This window comes from Miniopterus schreibersii (genome assembly GCF_964146895.1).
Source record: "Miniopterus schreibersii genome assembly, chromosome: 2".
Taxonomy (NCBI): Eukaryota; Metazoa; Chordata; class Mammalia; order Chiroptera; family Miniopteridae; genus Miniopterus; species Miniopterus schreibersii.
Window position 1 is genome coordinate 103352149 of NC_138102.1, and position 21800 is coordinate 103373948.

General features: G+C 43.2%; 1 protein-coding gene across 3 annotated transcripts in view; it reads right to left on the bottom strand.

The window, feature by feature from the left end:
• ATP8A2 (ATPase phospholipid transporting 8A2) overlaps positions 1-21800 on the bottom strand; it is a 515363-nt gene that overhangs the window by 486815 nt on the left and 6748 nt on the right. Inside the window, exon 1 of one of the 3 annotated variants that reach the window (XM_081130126.1) lies at positions 12399-12451. The exons of 1 other annotated variant lie outside the window; for it this stretch is intronic. The gene's annotated coding sequence lies outside the window, so the exon portion shown is untranslated. Of the gene's footprint in view, positions 1-12398; positions 12452-21800 lie in introns of those variants that run through there. One more of the 3 variants, XM_081130127.1, reaches the window with a different exon arrangement.

Genomic DNA, 21800 nt, shown 5'->3' on the forward strand with positions numbered 1-21800 from the left:
CCTGAGGTGGTTCATCTCTGCCTTTTGCTGAGGTCTTCAGACCTCAAGAAGCCTGAAGGCCCCTCTCATAAGCCCTCCAGCCACCACCTGGTCAGCAGTTATGCGGATTCTTAGAAGGCTTCAACTGCACTCTCCTTAAGTGGATTAGTTTGGCATTTAATATATTTTGAGCATAGCATATGACTGTGGAAGACAGATGAACTCTAAACAAATGATGTCTCCATAAGAAATAGTTATTGCTGAGAAGATAAAGCCCTGGCCTGTGTGGCTCAGTTGGTTGGGCGTCATTCGGTGCACCAAAAGGTTGCCTGCTCCATTCCAGTCAGGGCACATGCCTGAGTTGAAGGCTCGATCTCCAGTAGGGGAACGCAGGAGGCAGCTGGTCGATGTTTCTCTCTCTCCCTCTCCCTTCCTCTCTAAAATCTATAAAAACATATTTTAAAAAGATAAATCCCTTTAACCACCAGTCGCTGAATATTGTGGCTGAAGCTATAGCTTTTGTATAGTGAACGATCTCTTCCTTTTGAATATCGCTTTATGCATGCTAACTGTTCTGCACGAGTTGTCAGGTAAGCTGCTGCCCATCACTAAGTAAGTTCCTGGTACTCCTCCCCCCGCAGTACCCCTGTTCCAAGCAGCTCAACCCAACCCGCACCTGTACCTGCCCTGGGGTGACAGGCTGTCGCTGGGGTGCATCCCCACCCTGAGCCCACTAAGTGAATTTTCACTTTACAAAGCAGCCTAGATTTTAAGTCTGACCATTCCCAGGGTTCCCTGTAAATGTAACTAAAAAGAAATCTGGACAGTTATTTCGAAAATCAGGCAAGAAGAGACAGAATGATACACAGACAAAAACTCCATTTTATTTATATGTAGCACAAGGAGTACGAGAGTTTTGGTGGGAAATTTTCTAGTTTTTATTACTTTTCTTTGAATGCTGCAAAAGAGGAGATAAAGTTTACCCAGCATCCCACCATTTAAAGAAATACAGCCCGGCCGGGCGTGGCTCAGCGGTTGAGCATCAACCCAGGATCCAGGCGATCGGGGTTCGATTCCCGGTCAGGGCACATGCCCGGGTTGGGGGCTCGATCCCCAGTTGGGGGCGTGCAGGAGGCAGCCGATCAATGACTCTCTTATTATTGATGTTTCTATCTCTCTGTCACTCTCCTTTCCTCTCTATGAAATCAATAAAGATAAATTTTTTAAAAATAATAGTAAAATAAAAATAAAGAAATACAGATATCACAAATGAAACGAAATGGTATCCACTCTCTGTTCTCACTGCAGTCAGTTTTATGTACCTCCTTCCAGGACCTGCTCCTTTTTCATACATGTAGATATACAAAGATATATGAAGATATATGTGTGTGTGTGTGTGTGTGTGTGTGTGTGTGTGTATTATGAGCTTCATGGTTCCTAGCACAGTGTTTTGTCTCTTTTTGAAAGTCATGATTAATCCTTACAAGAACCTGAAATAAAACATTCTCATTCTCTTGAAATCACTTTTTCCATGGACTCTTCCAGGTTATCTATTTTACCATCTCTTTCTTATTTCAGCTTAGCTATTTGCGATGGTATTTGGAATTTTTAATCTTGCATCTTGAGTCCAGGATGTCTAAGATCTTGTCTTTTTGTTTCATATTTTTCACCCTTCATAGTGATTCATATTTCATGCTCAGAGTGATACACCAATGTCCGTAACCATCTCCTTCCTCCCCCAGAGAAAATGAGGCCCAGGCAAATTCCTTTTCTGCAAATAGACACAGTAGACATTATCACTAAGCCTGCAGACTTTATGTCAATACTTCAGTAGACAGGGTGTACCATCACAGAGAAGGGATGAAAGCCAGCCTGCTGCTCTAGCCAGCAGTGTTATTTACAGAAATTGTTGTTTGCAAAAAAAAAAAAAGAGGGTTTGATAGGAAGATCAAAAGAGATATGGCAGACACCAACACAGGCAGGGTACAGGAAAATAAAGAAGATTTTCAAATAATTTCATGACACAATATATGAATTGGCAAACTGTAACTGAAGGTAAAATCAAGCACAATAATGCTTTATTTCTCAAAGTATTATAATTCTTTGCATGTTTGCAGAAAGCCCATTATTTCTATACTTAAGCTGTTCCTTTTGCAACACTCCACAATAATCAGTACTTTTCTGCATCTATAGTCAGAAATTTAAGTTATTAGACATAAAATTAATTTCCTTGAACTATCAAGGAACTGTGAGAGCTGTCCCAAAGCATTAAAAGATATGAAGATTCCCTAATTAAACAGTCTTTTAAAATAAGGCCAACATTATTTTGGGAGAGAGAAGAGTTTAAGGTAATGGCTTAGTATAGATAATCCATAAACAGAACTCATTAATAAGACACTAACACAATACTTTGAGAATTTTTACTTTGCTACACTATAGATCTAGTCCCCAAGTAAATATCCACTGACTGAAGGCTGGAAGAAAATGTCTTTCAACAAGATGAACACATCAATACGAGTGATCCTGCCACTCAAATCAGGATCTTTACAGCAGTAGTATCCACTGAGCTGTCCCACCAGAACCAGACAGACAGACAGACAGACTGACAGAGACTTATTCAGGATCCAAATCAAATACTTTAACACTTCTCTACTTCAGTGGGAATATTTTCACTGCAAGAGACACCAGCTCCCCATCAATACAATTAAGACAGACTATATCAACTCTGTAACAACAAAACACACCTGCATCCAGGCCAGCTCACATCTGATACGATAGCACATCTCCTAGAAAAGAGTGGCAGCGTGGACAACAGCAATGACGACAGGAGGACATTAGCAGCCAACACAGAAAGTAGGGGGTGGGGAGAGAGTCTGTGCCGGGGGCAGAGGGCTATAAGTTCCAGTCATGGGACTGTCCCAGGTGGCTGCAAACGCAGGGCAATATGGTCTTACAAATAAAGAGTTCACCTACCCGTTTGAACAAGATGAAAAATCCCAAAATTTCGTAAGTAGGCAGAGCTTTAAAGGGATGGAGCTTTTCTCTAGGGGTAACTTTCTTAAATTCAGTGCCCAAAACACACTGACCCTCTGGACATCCTTATTGCTTCCGATTCTGTCTCTGCAACAGGAGGCAGCCAGAGAGAGCTAAGGAGGGTCTGAAGAAGAGGGTGGAAAATTATTCAGTGCTAAAAAGAAATAGGCTATCAAGCCATGAAAAACATGGAGAAACCTCACATGCATATTACTAAGTGAAAGAAGCCAGTGTGGAAAGGCTACATCTTGTACGGTTCCAAGCATATGACATTCTGGAAAAGGTAAAACTGGAAACAGTAAAAGGATCAGTGGTTGCCAGGGGTCCAGGGGAGGGAGCACAGAGAATAGGTGGAGCACAGAGAATTTTAGGGCAGTGAGGCTACTCTGTATGATACTCTAATGGAGGACACATGTCATCATGCATTTGTCAAAACCAACAGACTATACAACAGAAAGAGAGACCCCTATGTAAACTATGGACTTTGGGTGATAATGATGTGTCAGTGTCAGTCACTGACGTTGACAGTGGGGAAGGCTGGGCAGGGAAGTCTCTATAGCTTCCAATAAATTTGTTGTGAACTTAAAATTGCTCTGAAAATAAAGACTATGAGAGAGAGGCATATGGGATGGGAGAGAGAAAGAGATGGGGATCAGGGCCAGATCCAGAGCCCAGGCAAAGGTTATAGACATGGCTGGGAGGAAAGGATACGGGTTAATGTGGGCTGGGCCAATTGCAAATCATGGCATCAAAATATTTCTTCCATTTTTTTGAGAACTGTTTTAAGATTAATTTATTTTCTCGAGTGAATGGTTTTGAGAAATGATATCTATTCCCCTCCAAATGCAAACCACTCTGTAACTCCCCCTTTTAGCAGTTCCCAGAAGTCAGAGACCACGTCTTACCCACCTGGGCAGCCCCTCAGCACCGATGTGATGCCTTCTATCCAGGACATGTTCAAATTCCTCACAGAAGAGGCGGCAGCCTTCTTCAGAAATCCACCTAGAACCTCCCAGCTGAACACAGGCAGGCAGCTTTCCCTAACGGCAGATCTCCTTTTTCAATTTGAACCTGCTTTCTTCCCAGGCCTTTTGATTGTCTCCCCACTGGGAAATTTCTTACTGCTATCACTTGCCTCATGATGGCTTTGCATAATGCTCCTCTAAATTAAATAATCCCTATCTTCCAATCTCACACCCACTTCCCTAGACCACAATATGAAGGGAAGTCTAGGCAATCAGTAGACCACTTTTTTCTCACTCTCCATTACTTTACTGGATCTTTGGGATACGAGTTTATTTTCTCTACTTTTGTATGTACTACCTGGGAAAGAAAGACCTCAGCCTTAATACAAAAACAGAAAATTGCAATGATTACAGCAATGCTAAACTTTCACCACAGTTTGACCTTTGCAACCAGAGAGAAACCACTCTTTCTCTCACTTATTTAACAAATGTTTACTGTGAGCCTGGAATCTATAGATGCATGGGCACCACCAAGGCTTACAAATCATCCTTCACAAAAGTTGGTTTCCCATCTCACAGAAATTAGTTTTTCTGAAATAGTCTAGAAGTAAACTTTATGTCACAATTCAGACACTCTTCCTTTTACTTGAAGACAGCCTCTCGGAAAGAATTGCTAATTTTTGCTTTCCCTTTCATTGCTCTTGAAGGCATCTCATTTACATTCAGGATTATAGAACAAGTATCTTTTAAAGCCATCAATTTTGCAGCTTAACTGGATTTAATGAGAGAATCTTTTCTATCGTGAAACTTTGCATTGACACTGAGAATGTCAGTGTGACACTTGAGGCCTACGCAGTCTCCCCTGCACTTCTTAATTTAACCCAATCATGTGTCTTTAAGTGGTCCTCCCAGACCACCACCACCAGGCATATGTCCCTTCTCAACAATGCCATTGCTATGCCCAGAATCTGGGAACAGCAATAACAGGTGAAACCAGTCAAGAGGGTAGCTGTCTTTGAGGCATAACCTCCTGAGAGGCATAACTATCTGGCAGCCTTAATACAATTCCCATGTTAAAGCCACTGCTTGGGTTGAGGCATTAACCACACAATGGCATTGTTAAAATAAAAATATCTTACCTGGAAGACATAATACACTTTCTGGAAAGGGTGACAAAACTGGTCATCAACTCATTAACCCAGAATCTGACCCTCCAAGAGAGAGACGAGTGCAGAGCAGAGAGATGGGTACATTCCAAGCATGGTCTCAGCTTCAACCACCTAGAAAAATCCATCTCCTCTCTCCATGCTGGACTCAAATGTCACCTCCTCTATGAGGCCTCCCTGCCCTTTCTACATTCCCCGGCCTTCTATAGAGCTCCCACTGTAATGTGTTCACAGTCCTGTTATAGCATTTGTCACACTGCCCACACAGGGCAAAAATCCCATTTTATTGATCTTTGAATCCCTAGAGCCAATCACATCCTGGCACATAGACCCTCGAAGTATTCTTGTTGAATGAGTGCGTGAATGAATGAGTTATGAGCCAACGGACAGGTCAAGGGAAGCCAGGGGTACGGGAACATAGGAGTGGCTAAAGGGAAGCAGGGAAGGTTGTACACCTGCAGGTAAATCCCATTTCCCAGTTTCCCCAGAACCTTCGCTGCCCAGAATGTGCACTATGAAGTGTGTACTAGTAACTATGCAGCCTAAAAGAACACAACAAGCCAGAGCACATAATACTATGTCATGACTTTGTATCACATCATGTTTAGGATTCTGTCCATTTATTCAAACCAGAAGGTTCAGCCCTGAATCTGGTGCATCAGGCTCTCCAGGAGAAGATGGGCTGGAGACGAGCCTGGGCAGTGCCTCGGAGCACAGGGAGCCTGGTCTCACTTAGATCTACAGCGGCCCAAAGGGGCAGCCCCAAAGCCCAGGGGCAGTGGGAGACACAGCCTGCTGAAGATCTGAGAGAGGTGGGATGATCTCTGGGTGGGAGGTGTATTCTAAGTTTAGCTTCATATATAAGAGCATGACCAGTCCTTACGTGCTAAATATCATTCTTCAGGACTCCATTTCTGTACTTTTACCCCTTTTTCAACAACTTCCACCCCTCCCCTTGACGCCGAGCTCTCTGAAAGTGTCGTCTATGTGTGCCCATTGGCTCCTCCCTCTCCTTGTCTCAGACACCGCAATCGGCCGCTGTCCCTAGCCATCCACCGAGCTGCTCTCCTCAAGCTCTCAAGGTCTCCAAGAACCTCTTGCTGCTCAATCAAACCTTCATAGCCCGCATCTCCCTCGCCCCCCCGCATCATCTGATCCTGCCGACTGCCGTCCGCATGCAGCAGGGGGAGGCCGCACTCTCTTATTTCTGCCAACTTCTTGGCCACTTCTCAATGGCACTCAGAGCTTTCTCCTCCTCTGCCGGCTCCTTGAATGTTAATATTTAGGAGCACTCGGTTTGGGACACTTTCTTCTCACCTTTCCTCATCCTTCACAAAAGCATCAGTTCCCGTGAATACCCGGCAAAGACTCTGAATCTCTCGCCCCAGGTGCCACACCTTAGATCCAACTATTAGACACCAGCTCCTCACCCTCTCGCTTCAAACCAACATGGCCAAAAAAATGAAAGTCATTATGTCCCTCCAAAACCTTGCTCCGGCTCCCAGCTGTCCCAACCAGAAATCGAAGCAGCGCGCTTGCCTTTCCCCGCATCCCCGCATCCGACCAGGGGTCCCCGTGCGCATCCACTTCCCTCCACGCTCACTGCCCCTCCCGGGGAGTCCCGGATTTGCCCTCTCCCTTTCCTCTCCTACTAATGCTCTCCTTGGTAAAATCACTCTCATCTCCAAGCCAATCCCCCCCAGGGAAACCAGAGTCTAAGTTCCCTAGTGCAAGTCTTATTGTGGCACTTTAAAGTCCTCCAGAGGATTCTCCACCCCACACAGACAAAGTTCAAGTGGTTTAATGTGGCTGAGCTTTCCAGCCAGTTCTGTCTCCCTTCACAAGTGCCAGCTAGAATGGACTGTTTCCAGGTCCGTCGCAGGCTCTCAGTCCCCTGCAGGTTTCTGTCCCTACTCTTTCCTTTGCCCTGAACAGTCTTGCCACCCCAACACCCTTCTTTGCATGACTCAGTCTTCATTCAGTCTTAGATACCGCTTCCTCCAGGAAGCCTTCTCCAGCCACCAGGCCTGGTGCTTTTCTCATGTGCTGCCTCCACTTTCCCTGCTGTAGCATTTACCTGCCTTTCTGTAAAGCCTGTCTCCTTGTCTGTGTCTTCCACTGGGCCAGATGTTCATACCCTACCCATCAGCATATTCTCACCACTAACACAGTGCCAGGCACATACCAAGTAAACATCCGAGCGGACGGAAGAGTAAATGAATGGATTCCTTTCAGCGGCCTCCCTCCATTCTTCCTGCTTTTAGGATCTATCTTGCCTGTGATAAATAAACCAAACTGATAAGCTTCATAAAGATGTAGCGATCATACATGTGGGATTTTCCTGGACATTCCCAACTTCAAGCTCCCTACTCTTCTGAACCTTCAAACTTCAAGTATCACGGATGCAAATAAATCAAGTCAGTAGGTAATATTCCATTAAAATAAATATATGTTAAAAAATATTTGCAGGTCATGTGCTCCTATTGAGTTCTGGGCAATACAGCTACCACAAATCTAGAGGTAACCCCCTAGTCTTCCTATGCGGAAAGCTGGCCCAGAATTGAAAAATCTGGATACAGGGAGCTGAAAATTTATTCAAGGTCACCTAGTGAGTTCCTGGCAAAGGTGAAGACAGAATTTACAATTCAACCTGAATTCTGATTAGAGCATTTTTTCCATATTTTCTCCGATGCAATAGGATGTGTACCTCCACAGCCTGATTCAACCAGTCTCTTCTAATTCAGTATTACTAGCCGAAATGGACTGGTCCGCAGAACCAGAGGCATGTTGCCAAGGAAGCCCCTCTAGATGGGTTTGAGGAAGTTACAATTCAGAGGACCACATTTCCACTAGAGTTTTTTTTAACTGGGGCCCAGCCTGACTCAGCTACTCTCGACTGAAAAGCAAAGGAACGATGAAATTAAACCAGTAAGTCATATGCTTGTTTTGATGCAGACCCAGGAGCCAGCACCATGGCAAACAAGCACAGGAGAGAAGCTATTGTTGAAGGACCTTTATGTCACTCCTGTCCTTTCACCCTCAGACATGGGGCTGGGGCCACGAAGCCTGCTTGTGGCTGATGCCCGGTTCTCCTACCCATGTCTGCTGCTTTGTTCCCCCAACCAGAAAGCGCTTATCATTGTCACTCATAATCTGGCCTCAATTGTGTTCATTGCTAAAGAAAGAACAGCTTGAAGCAGGAGAACAGCAATGAAAAACTGGTTATTTTGGGAGGGAAAGCTTTTGGCTGCCACTTAAAGGACACAAGAGCCTCCTCACTCCAGCCTGAGCAAGCATTTATTAATAAGGTTCCTGCTAGCCCTTTTGTTCAGATTCGATTTTTAACTTGATACACATAGCATTTGCTATAGTGTGCAAGGCTAAAATTTTTTGAGAAAATGCCTCTTCTATTAGAGCATCATGCCACTTCTCTGGAGATCCTATTTTTAATACGTCCAATATAAAGAAAACTAATCTTTCATCTGTGTAATATGTAACCATTTTAAAGGGCTTTTGCATTTTTTTTCATTTTTATCCTCACTATTCTGCAATATTGGAGGGGCAAGAATGCATTTAAATTTTACCAAGAGAAGGTAAGGACCCTGCGTAATTTCCCAGCCAGGCAGCATGCTCACTGTATGCCCAATTCACCTTTGTATAAATCCAGAGTGCTCCGCAGTTGTTCAATGAATGAGTAAAAGTTAATAATTAATGACAGCTGAGGACCTGATAATAAAGAGAAAGAAACAATAACAATAAAAACTACCTGTTATTGAACTGGGCAATCACAGAACCAATGTATATTCAGGGTTGGTGTGCAATGTGTGGCCTTACTGTGTTGAAATATTGAAATACTTCTGCACCAGTTGCTAAAACGCCACTGTCCCAAGCCCCTAAGTGGCTTGAGGAGTGGCCTCCTCAGACCCCCTCCCTAGACCTGCAGGGCCTTCCCATGAACTAGTGGCTGCAAGGTTGATGCCTGCCAAAGGCAGGAGGCCCCAGCCCCTTCTGCATCTTGAGGACAGGAATCTGTGCTGGCTGTTGGCTGGTGCTGCCCAGCTCAAATGTCCCCCCTGTGGGTCACTGAACAGAACCATAATGGATGTTCAATATGATGATCCTATGTCGCCAAGGGAGGGTGAGATGATGTTCAGAATCCTCTGTTTAAGAAAGTAAATAAATGCACAATTCATTTGAGAAAGTGTTTTCTTAACATGATTTAAAGAAACAAAGGTTTGGCATTCAGAGAGCTAAGCTGTAGTTATCTGGATACGTCATTAATGTGGACCACTCTGTTCCTCAGAAGTGCCACCAAATCAGTGGTGATCTTACAAGGTATTGAGTCTCCCGGTGTGCTCACAGACCAGCAGCAGCAGCAGCATCACTTGGGGATTTGTCAGAAATACAAAATCTTGCTCCCCTCCCCTCTCAACCTACTGAATCTGAACCTCTGAGGGTAGGGCCCAGCCATCCGCATTTTAACAAACCACCCAGTGTCTCCGGTACCTGCTTCAGTCTGAGAGCCACTGTTCTACACCAGGGGTCCTGGGGTGAGGGGAAGGGAGCTGGTTAAACATGCAGATTAGATAGCCCTGTCCTGTCCTTCTGATTGTGCCTTATCCAGTCTACAAACTGGCATGTGGAAATCACTGCTGTAAATTGCAGCGAACTTTTCAAGCAGAGGTAAAAACTAATAACAGTAATAAAATTTTATTGTACATATCGATACAAATGGACAACCTGGGGCTTATAATATCTGTCCCCTGTCTTATTTCCTTTCACATTCATTACTTCAGTTAAATAAAGACTCTTTATAATAGCATTACTTTCTCTTGATCAGTCCCACCTTAGTCAAAATTATACTCTTCCCCTTGTCACATCTCAACCTCACCCTTATCTTTTAATAAAACTTATCACATTGTATGGAAATAATCCTATAAAGATCTTCCTCCTCTCCTGAGTTCCTCAAGAACAGTAACCAAGTTACATTCAAATTTGTATTTCCAGGTCAGGTCTTTTAGTTCAGGGCCTTCAGTCAACAATGTTTATTGAGCAGCTACTGTATGCCAACCACCAGGGGCAATGATAATGAAGCAGAGGAGACTAGGCTGTCCTCACGGACCTATGGCCTACTGTGGGGCTCACTATAGGTCACTAGCACACACCACTGACGTCCACCACTGGTCTAAGACATCAGGTAGCCAGCGTTTCTATTCATGGGGGGGAGGGGGGATGCTGCACCTGACTACACTTCACATTGCATGGGCTCAGCACTCAGGGACATCCTGGCTGCCTTTGCCCATTCACCTCCATGCAACGGAGTTAGATAATTTTATTTTTTAATCCATGTACTTATATATTGTACATCAGGATAGACTGTTGCTTATTGGCATTTTTTCAAACTATTTCCTCAATCACAAATAGGTATTGAGAAAAATGTAACTGCTGTACGCTATGATTTTTGCCTGAGCCCTACACCCACTTAAGACAGCCTGTTCCAGGGTCCCCACCAAAATTACTTTTGCATGGCATCCTGCAAGGGCAAAAACATAACCATCCATGCAAGTCAGTTTCTTTTCTTTCCCAAAGGCCAAAACTAACCTAAAGGATTTCAACTTAAATTATCTTTTATACGTGTTGAACTCTTAAGATATTTGAGGAACTGAAATAGAAGGCAAGGTGAGCTTAGAAACTTAAATAACAATTTAAATCATTATATGATAACTTTTTCTGTTAACTGTGGACTTTCCCGCTACGCCCTCCACTACATTAAGAACTTCTAGGGATTACGATTTTTCATTTGTTTAACTTGATCATAAACTCAGTGTCTGGTACTTTGAAGGCCTTCAACAAATGTCACTAAATGATGAATTAAACAGAGTAAGTAAAGGGGATAAGTAATAGATGGATGGAGAAGTGGGTAGATGGGCGAAGAGTAGACAGCACAACAGGAGTCCAGGGTAGGGAGAAATTATGCTGGTTAAAGTATAAAGTGGGAATAAATGCTTGAGCTAGATAAAAATGCAGATAAATCTTCATACTCAGGAGTCTTCCTCTCTGAATGACTTACTGGTCCTTCCCAAAGTCAGGGTATATCTCAGAAACTCATTCTAGCCGGGCCAGGCGTGGATCAGAGGTTGAGCGTCGACCTAGGATCCAGGCGATCGGGGTTCGATTCCCGGTCAGGGCACATGCCCGGGTTGTGGGCTCGATCAATGACTCTCTCATCATTGATGTTTCTCTCTCTCTCTCTCCCTCTCCTTTCCTCTCTCTGAAATCAATAAAGATATATTTAAAAAAAAAAAAATTCTATTTGACCTCATTACCTCCAAATTGCCCCGTCCTCTCCCCACCATTACCACACCTCCATCTAAATCTACACATCCTTCAAAGTCTAACTCAAGAAAACAAGTAAAAGGATTAAAAAAAAAAATGTGGTCCATCTATAAAATAAAATACTTGTCAGCTGTACAAAGGAATGAAACTACAGACATGGATGAACCTCAAAAGCAGTACATGAAAGAAGCCAGTCACAAAAAACTGCATACCACGATTCCATCTGTCTGACACTCTGGAAAAGGCAACACTTTAGGGACAGAAATCAGATCAGTGCTTGTCAGGAGCTGGGAGAGGTGGGGAGAGAACTGACTACCAAATGGCATGCAGAACTTTTTGAGTAATGAAATAACTGTGTGACATGATCATACGAAGCTGTATACATTTGTCAACATCATCAAGCAATACTTTACCACTAAAAAAGGTGAATTTCACGTATGTAAATTACACCTTAATAACCCTGACTTTTTACATAGCCTGTAGGGGAGAAAATTCTTCCTTCTGCCCTTTGGTTGGTCAAAGAAAATGAGACCCCAGGACAAGACTGGCACCTGAGGCTTATATGCCATCCTGAGCTCAAAGGGGAAGAGGGTAATTCACAGGAGGTTAAGAAGAACAGATGTTTGGTAATTAGATGTTTGTCCCGCCACCTACATAGGTCATTCAGATAAAAAATTACTAACTTAAATTCTCCTCTTAAAAGTTTACCATGCCCGGCCGGGCGTGGCTCAGCGGTTGAGCATCAACCTAGGATCCAGGCGATCGGGGTTCAATTCCCGGTCAGGGCACATGCCCAGGTTGCAGGCTCGATCAATGACTCTCTCATCATTGATGTTTCTATCTCTCTCTCTCCCTCTCCTTTCCTCTCTTTGAAATCAATAAAGATATATTAAAAAAAGAAAAAAAAAGAAAAGCTTACCATGACCAGTCTGTCATTCTCCTCCTAACTCATGCACCAATTAATTATGCCTTGGGGGCACCTCTTCTATTATTGTTTTAAAATATCAGTGTGTTGTTGTTTTTAATTTCCTCTTTACATATCTAGGTCTTATCTCCCCAACCAGATGATAAATCCTTGGAAACAGGAACTGTGTAGTATTACGCATCCTTTATCCACAACCCAGGTCACTTCCTGACACATCAGACATGAGAAATGTTCAATGAACAGTTGTGGGTTTGAGTAAAATCCAGCTCAGGGAATATATGTCGGGTACTTCTCCTCCAATTCACTCTGAGTATGATAAGCAGGTATATAAATGCCCTTCTCCAGTAATCTCCAAATGCACCTTTTCTCGGTGCCTCTCTGACTGTGCGCATCAGCCATTCACAGGCTGCATTCACCCCCAGGCAGCTCTCGCTGGCTCCTCCCTGATGAGAGAGAAGAGCCTGAAGATTTCTGAGTAAACCTGGGCCAAGCTGAAGATACCTCACAGAAGGTGCCTACACCGTGTGCTCCCCTCACCTTTCCCAGTCTATTGTTCGTTTCCTTTGCTCATAATTACTGACCCCGTTGTGCCCAGAGTTTTGGTACTTTAGAGGAAAAAATGTGGCATAAGTAATTTATCGGACGCAACAAAATCACCTTCCTATTTTAACATCACAGAATTTAACCATTTCTATTTCATTCTCCCCACATCGAAAATGCCAGGATTTCTGATTTCCAAACTTGCCTATTTTCTTTTTATTTTTTTCATTTTGGAATGTAAAGCTCTTTTTGATGATAGTGTAGTTAACATACAATATTATATTAGTTTCATGTGTACGATACAGTGATTTGACATTTATGGACCTACAAAGTGATCACCACGAGAAGTCTAGTAACAGCCTGGCACTGTGCAGAGCTGCTGCGATGCTGCGGACTGCATTCCCTACCCTGCAGGTACACTTCACGTCCCCATGATTTACAGATGTCACAGCTGTGAGTTTGTGCCTTCACCTTCTCACCTCTAATCCCCTTCACCTTTTTACCCAATCCTCTGGCAACTACCAGTTTGTTTTCTATGGGTCTATTTGTTTTGTTTGCTCATTTGTTTTGTTTTTCAGATTCCACATGTAAGTGAAATGATACAGTATTTGTCTTTCTCTGACGAACTTCACCCAAAGGTGAAATTGCTGGGTCTTTCTTTGTCTCTTGTTATAGCCTTTGCTTTAAGTTGAAAAGAACAGGCCAAAACCAGAAAGAAAAAAATATATATGGAAAAAATAAAATCTCACTAGTAAAGGCAAACATATAATAAAGGTAGTAGACCAACCACTTATAAATCTAGTATGAAAACAATTAAAATGGCAATAAGTGACTACCTATCAATAATTACTTTAAATGTAAATGGACTAGACATTCTATTCAGGACATGGGGTGGCTGAATGGATAAAAAAACATAGCCAAAAACAAGACGCTTACATCTGCTGTCTATATGACTCACTTCAGATCAAATGACACACGCAGACTGAAAGTGAAGAGATGGAAAAAGATATTTCATCAAAATGGAAACAAACAAAAAGCTGGGGTAACAATACTTACACCAGACAAAACAGACTTTAAAACAAAGTTGCCTAATTTCAATTCCCGAAAATAAAACAATGGCCATTTGCCTCCCTGTATTTTCTCCAATTTCAGTAAGTGCCACTATCTTAATTAAGTTATTTGTCTTATGGCATCTTTTGAAAAGGAAATGTAATCTTTGTCAGTCATCTTTGGCGGGGCAGGCAGCCTGTCCCGTGCTGACTGAACCCCCCGCAGCCACAGAGGCTCTTCTCCCCTCGGGAAGTTTGCCCTCGCCCTTAAGCCTCTTGGATTTCTCAGCCTCCTTGGAGAACCTCTTTTCCATCAAGCAGGTGGAGACAACGTGTCCTTTATGCACTTTACATGCACCTTCCCTCCTACCCCTCACGGCCCTGTAGCTGCTCCTGTGCTCAGGCCACTCACCCCCGAGGAGCCCTCCCGACCAAGGCTGCCTGAGCGCCCTTGACTTGCCCTCCAGGAAGTTCTCCACCTTGTCACTGCGGCAGGACCCTCCTGCCCGCCTGCCATCCTCCCTCTCTTAACTCTGACATTAAGCAAGTTAAGACAACAATGTCTCCACCAGAACAACCTCAACCACAGAAATATCTGAAAATATCAGCAGAGAGAAAAAAGTTTAATACATAGGAACATTTGCATTACATTTGATATATGGAAATATTTTCAGGTTAAAGAAACAGCTTAAATTTTTCCATCTACCAAAACTCTTGTAATTACAAAATTATCATTAGAGTTTTAGAAAGTTACAGCTCTAAGTAATGTTTCAGTTACTTCAATATTTTTCCTGTTCTTTGGTGGTGCCCCAAGGGAAGGTGGTGAAAGTGTTTGCTATTTATACCCATTTTAGAGAGCAGGGAAGTACTCAAAGCCGTGAGGCTGTGCACGTCCAGCCAAAGCCCACCAACAGTAAACGCGGCCTCTAGGAGGGGAACACCTCCAGGGCTCCGCCCAGCACCCCGTCTCCCCCAGCTCAGGGCTTCACCCTCCTAACGTGGAAACGTGCTCAAGCTAACCTGGGAGGTGACTATGGCTTGCAACCCACCTCAGAGTGACCTACAAAAGCAGAAGCAAGTGTTTAGAAATGGACACGTATAAACAAAAAAAGGAGATGTTTTAAGACTTGGAAACATGTCCATTGAGACCCTGCCACTCAGACCTGTTCGCACTATTTTGATTCCTGCTAAAACAGTTTGCAGCCCATGGCTGCTCACCGCTGCCCTGAGTAATCCTCAATGGCTTTCCAGGCAGGGCCACCTCAGCTTGAGGTTTTCTTCAGTTATTTAGTGCCTTAGTTCCAAGCACAGAATGAGCCTGTTCTCTTTATTTCCAATGCTAACGGCCTGGGAGAATTTTCCCCTAAGGGTCCAGAGAGACAGTGACTGATTCCTGAATTTACAGGATCAGCTGGGAAGTCATGAGGTGCTGCAAGATGTGCTCTGTGGCCCGGACAGCCGTGGCTCAGTGGTTGAGCGTCGACCTAGGATCCAGTAGATAGAGGTTCGATTCCCAGTCAGGGCACATGCCGGGGTTGCAGGTTCAGTCCCTAGTTGGGGGCATGCAGGAGGCAACTGATCAATGACTCTCTCATCATTGATGTTTCTATCTCTCTGTCTCCCTCTCCCTTCCTCTCTCTGAAATCAATACAGGTATATTTTTTTTAAAAATGATGTGCTCTGTAGGGGAAATCAAAGTAGAAAAAGAAAACACCCCATTATTCCAGATTGTTTCAGAATCTGAAGTCTACGAGGTGGTCCCCCCTTTCCTGCCAGTGATAAGAGAAAATGACAATTTGGGTTCCAAGAGGAAAACATTGACCCTATCAGTGACCAAAGTACTACTAGGTTTAGCAGATTCTGGTTGAGAAGTGCAAGTCTGAGATGGGGCCAGCTCTGCCTGCCCCGCGTCCCCTCCAGTGGGCACAGCGGGGCAGGGAGGCTGGGTAACAGAGTTCTGCATAATCACTGCATTCCTCTAAGTGTCCCAAAGTACCTTAATCAGGTAGAAAAATGGCTTTGGTTCACAGGAACAGGCAAATTCTCCCATGCCTCTCCTGATGTGCATAGAACTTTGCAATGTCCTTTAAAAGTTAAGCCTACTGCAACTGTCGGATGACTTTCCAAAGACATTTATATCCATACAGTAAGAGTCTATACTACATGGGGAAAATTAGACAAAATAAAATGGAGGAGGGTCAGGTCTCTGTGTCCCTTGCATAATATTCTTGAAATAATTGCAATATATTAGCATCAGTTCTAATTATTAATTTTATAATGATTCATAAGTAACCCTACTTTTCAGGTAGTATTAAGTGTCCCATATACAGGGTGGGGCAAAAGGAGGTTTATAGTTATGAGTTCTTGAAACACAGAGTTTATTCTTTTATTATTTACTAATTATTGTATTATTTTCCATACAAACAACTGTATATCTACTTTTGCCCCACCCTGTATGTTATCTACTTCGGATCTCTCAACAGTCAGTGAGGTAGGCAGTATTAACACCTATACTTTATAGATGAGAAAAGTGGAGCCGAGAGACTCCCCAAGGACACCCAGCCAGGAGGTGCCAGGGTCAAAACTCAAAAGCAGGCCTGACTAGAGGTACCTGGGCTGTGCCCTGACTAAACACAGGCCTGCAGTCAGCCTAAACTATAGCACAGATCAAGTGAGGTTAGAGTGTGGACTCCGGTTGGCTTCCGCTCCTCGACCAGCATGGGTGCACTCAAGCCAAGGAGGGAAAGAGCAGGATGAACAACTCGAGCAGCTCAGGTGGCCCCCTACAACGCCTCACGAGGGTTAAACCACTAAAACACTGGACCTCGGGAAACTAAAAGGCCAGCGGTTTTCCTTTAGCGAGGGCCCCTGTTCCTGGGACACAGAGCTCTCTGCATGGAAGGAATGAGGAGCAGCCCAGCTCTGAAGACCAGCCATCGAGTGGGCCGCCTGCTACTGTCCATCGTCCCTGCACTCACTGAAGATGGCACGCAGGGTCCCCTGAAGGTTTGCTTGGTGCGTTCCAGGGACTCTTAACTGGAAAAAAAAAAAAATAGTTTTGCAGTAACAAAGTACTCAAGGTGCATGAACACCAGGGAAAGGAGAACGCAGAGCTCACACTCAAATAATAAAACAATAAGAAAAAGACTTTGGAATGTCTCCTCCAGGAAATGAGTATTCAAAACATGAAGCAATGCTCGACTCTAATGAAAAAAGAACCAATTAGACACCTTGGAAAACGAATATGTAATTGTTGGAACAAAAAGTCAATAGAGCCCTGGCCGGGTGGCTCGGATGGTTGGAGCTTTGTCCTGTACACCAAAAGGTTGCAGGTTCGATTCCCAGGTTTAGGGTTCAACCCCCAGTCAGGGCACGTACAGGAGGCAACAGATTGATGTTTCTCTCTCACATCAGTGTTCCTCTCTCTCCCTCTCCCTTCCTTTCTCTCTAAAATCAATAAAAACATATCCTTGGGTGAGGATTACATATATATATAAATTCAATAGATACGAAAAACTAAGGAGAGAAAAAAAAGAAAACCAAAGCTGAATAGCGAATTACTAAACTAGAAGACAACACTAAGCAATTCTCCCAAAATGGGGCATACTCTACAGCCACGCTCACAAAGCCAAGACCTCCACTGAAGCATATCACAGACTGCAGACAAAATAGCTGTGCACTATACAGACTCACAGACTGAGTCACGTCATGTCCCGAAGCACAGCAACCACACACCACTGATACAAGGTGTCAGGTCACTAACCACAACACAAGTATCATCTTGGTCACCAACACTGTATCACCAGAGCCCATAATTTCACTAATGTAGTTTAAAAGAAATTCTTAAAAACTCAAAATCATGAACAATCTAAAAAAGTCTTGCTTCATCGCCTGGTAATAAAACCTGCTTTATCTTTTCACCAAGATTCAGTGGCACTAGCCGCTGATGGGGTTTAAACACTGCCTCCTTGGATTTTTTCTTTTATAGTTACTTCCTCTGTTTTTCTGGGACACATATTTGAAAAAGTAATACATTATGAAGAAAATATACACTAAGAGGGGGACATTTTTAAGATGTGTTGCTTTAAAAAAACAAACAAACACCAACTCAACTCCAATTAATGACTAGTCTCTGGGGAGAAAAACCCGCTTCTGAGATACCCACTGGATGTTTATAAAGGAGGCTGTTCTATGGGCCAATAAGATTTGCCAGCTGTTACGCCTGACTGCACAGCACATGGTTTCAAGTTCATATAAATCATAAATTGCAAGAGCATAATATTTGAAGATCCTCCCTGCAAACAGTGATAATATCTGAAAACAGCCAAAGACAAGCAACTACCTTTTATTAGAGAGTAGGTTCAAAGAAATATAAGTGCACAGTACCATGACCCAGTTCATTTTCAAAATTCACTTTAGGTGGATATATTATACTGTGCCCGAGGGAGATTTTCACTCAATGTAAGAGGAAGACAAAACAACCCTGAGAAGAATACTGGAGGAATTTAAAGACATGGCTCTTGCCTCTGTCACTGTCCCTTGGAACAGGAACTGGGTAAGTCCTGGAATTTGACCTTTCCTAGCCTTGGTTTCTTCACCTAGAAATGAGGGTGTCAGGCTGCCAGATCATTTTTATTTATGAAAGTCTGCAATTCCACAGTCAATCAAAAATGTTTGGACAAGATGACCTATAATAGTGTTGTCCAATAGAAATATAATGCAAGCCACATACACAGTTTTAACTTTTTTAGTAGCCACACTAATACAAAGTAAAAAGAAACACAAAAAATAATTTTTAAATGTAGTTTATTTAACTGACATAGCCAAAATATTATTTCAATACATACTAAGCATAAAACAGTAATGAGATGTTTTACATTCCTTTTTTTAAATGTGCTTTTATTGATTTTTAGAAAGAGGGAGAGAGAGAAACATCAATGATGAGAGAGAATCACTGATCACCTGCCTCCTGCACACCTCCCACTGGGCATCAAGCCCGAAACCTGGTCCTGTGCCCTGAGACCAGGAATAGAACTGGTGACCTCTTGGTTCCTGGGTTGACACTCAACCACTGAGCCACACTGGCCAGGCTACATTTCTTTTTTGAAATAAATCTTCAAATCCAGTGTACATGTGACACAGCATAGCTCCATTCTCACTCACATATCACACATGCAGCTGGTGGCCACCACACTGGACAGCATAGATCTAAAAAGTCACCTTCAACTTTGGCAATGCCAGACTCTAGAAAGTAATCCCTACTCTGTACAGAGTGTCTTGGGCTCTCTGAAGGGCAATTATCAAACAGGCAAGATACAAATAGGGCTTTTCCACTTGCCCCTAACCAAGAAGAGCTTCTACCTCATCCCCCGCCTCCCCGGTTTCCAGGTCAACAACTTGCTGATTCCAACTCAGCTGGAGAGCTGTAACTGCCCTATCTGGGCACTTCCTTTGCATTCACTTATCTTCACGGCTCACACTCAGCCCCATTTATTTTTACCTATGGTACCTTCTCAATCACCTGCCCACAGTGGGCTCTTTCCTTCCAGAAAATTTGCCTGAACTCTAGCATCAGAAAATCAGATAGTGGAAGAGTTAAACGGTGTTGAAGAAACGTATTTCCAACAATCAGGAAGGGTCAATCTGAACTCGAACTTAAAGTGGACCCAGAAAGTCTCTCTCTGTTATTTTTGCCAGCACACATGAACAGCACTAGAAACTTGGGGAAGAAGGGACATGGGGGATGGGAGCAAGGAACGCAACAGAAACAGCAGTCATCTTACACTCCTAGCAACCCGCAGGTGAGACTCAGCTGCTGAGTGAGCCCTGAAATTCCAGGGCACAGACAGGTCACTTAGTTTGTCTGCCACAGTAACTCTTTGGGAGTTCAGAAATAAAAATTCCGTAGTTTTAAAACCAAAGCTATGTTTCCTCAGTTTATCAGAATAAAGAAAAGAAAATAGAAAATCATCTTAAATATGGATAATCATTATGTAGCTAAAAATAGTTGATAAGAGGCCTGATCCTGTGGTGCACTAAGCGGAATATATCATCGGCCAGTACACTGCTTCTCCCTTTGAATATGAATGAACTTCCCCATGGCAGGAAGGTATCATTTAAGGCCTGGAGGGAAAGCAACCATCTTTGAACTCACTGTCTGGAACGACATTCCTAATGTCAGAACTGAGAAGTACTTCCTCCATGTAGTGTCTGCTTACCCTAGTTTCCCAGAGGATCAGCCTCGGTAATGTGCTTAAAATATTTACGGCAATCTTGGGAACTCAGCGCTGCTTATGGCTAACGCAGCATCTCCAGCAACAGAAAAGGGAAAGGGAGCACCGAACGCTTCAGGGAAATGTGTGAAATGGGGGAAATGTGGCGCTCGCTTATTACCTGGCATAAGACTACAAAAGAGTGGAAAACTCACTTGCAAATGTAAATCCTCTAAATAAGAATTAATCAAGATTAGATCACTTTTTAGGATGAAATTTGATGATATATCAGATTCTGGAACTTAAAGAGAGGCAGTGAGCAAGGTAAGATGTGAGCTGTCGGAGCAAGAGACTTACACACATAAACAATAGGCACGTGTGTGTGCGCAACATACACACACACATCTATGGTAATACATTTGCCCAGTGAGCCTTCCATGATCATTGCTGATGAATAAACAGTGTTATTCATGCACCCTTGTGAACACATCTGTGCAGGTAGCCATGCAGGTGTGCCTGTGTCCTTTTGTGCAGTCAGGGTATTTTGCACGTGCCACTGACTACCCCCACTTCAGCATTCTCTGTCTAGGCAAGAGCCCTCTCCTAGGTCCTCTTTCTGCATCTGCCCTTGATGACAATGGGGAGAAACTCCCCCAGGCATGGATATGAGATCACTTTTATTTTTAGCCTTCCTTAATGGTTGTTAACATTTGCTCCGAGCACTTTTAAGGGCCTAAATGGATGTAAGTAACCTCTTGTGTTCAGTGTGGTATCGACCAGAAGTTATATTTAGTACATGTAAAGATCCAAGGAGGAAAGGTAGACACCCATCTTTAAAGGAGCTCTATAGACATCCTCCCATAAATGTTTGAAAACTTTCTAGAGAATAATTTTAATTTATTCGTCTAACTGGCACCCCTGTCTGATCAACGTTCAAGATAAAACATCCATTGGAAAAGTAAAATCAATTATTAAACAACTGAAGCCATCAACTCAGGTGTTTATTGACCACCTGTAGGGTGGAAAATGGCCTTGAAGGCAGGACTACTTTTAACAGAAGGTGATAACCTTCAGAGACATTAGAGGATGAACACTCGGTCTATACTCAGAGTGCCTGGTGGGCAATCATACACCTGGACAACGACACAAAAAGAACACTTATTCTCCAGTAATGACTCTACGGTAGTCTTCTCCTAGATAGGCCTCCACTGCTAGCTTTAGAGGGGGAGCCGATGACAACTGAAGTTTTTGCCAATTGTGCCATTACGCAGAATAAGTATTTAGGTGGAGGAGTTGACTTTGGTTGACAGGCAACCTGAGGGGGCATAAATGGTGATGATGAAGACTTGACCTGGGGTGGTGAACACACAGGACAGTGTACAGGTGATGTGTTGTAGAATCGTACACCTGAAACCTATAGAATTTTGTTAACCAGTGTCACCCCAACAAATTCAATAAAAAAATAAATAAAAATAGCTGTCATATTGTCAATATAAGCTTGATTACATCATAAAGTTCTCTAGATGTATTGAATAATTAATGCATGCACTTTTATATACATTATTACTCACTAATCACAACAGCCCCATGAGGTA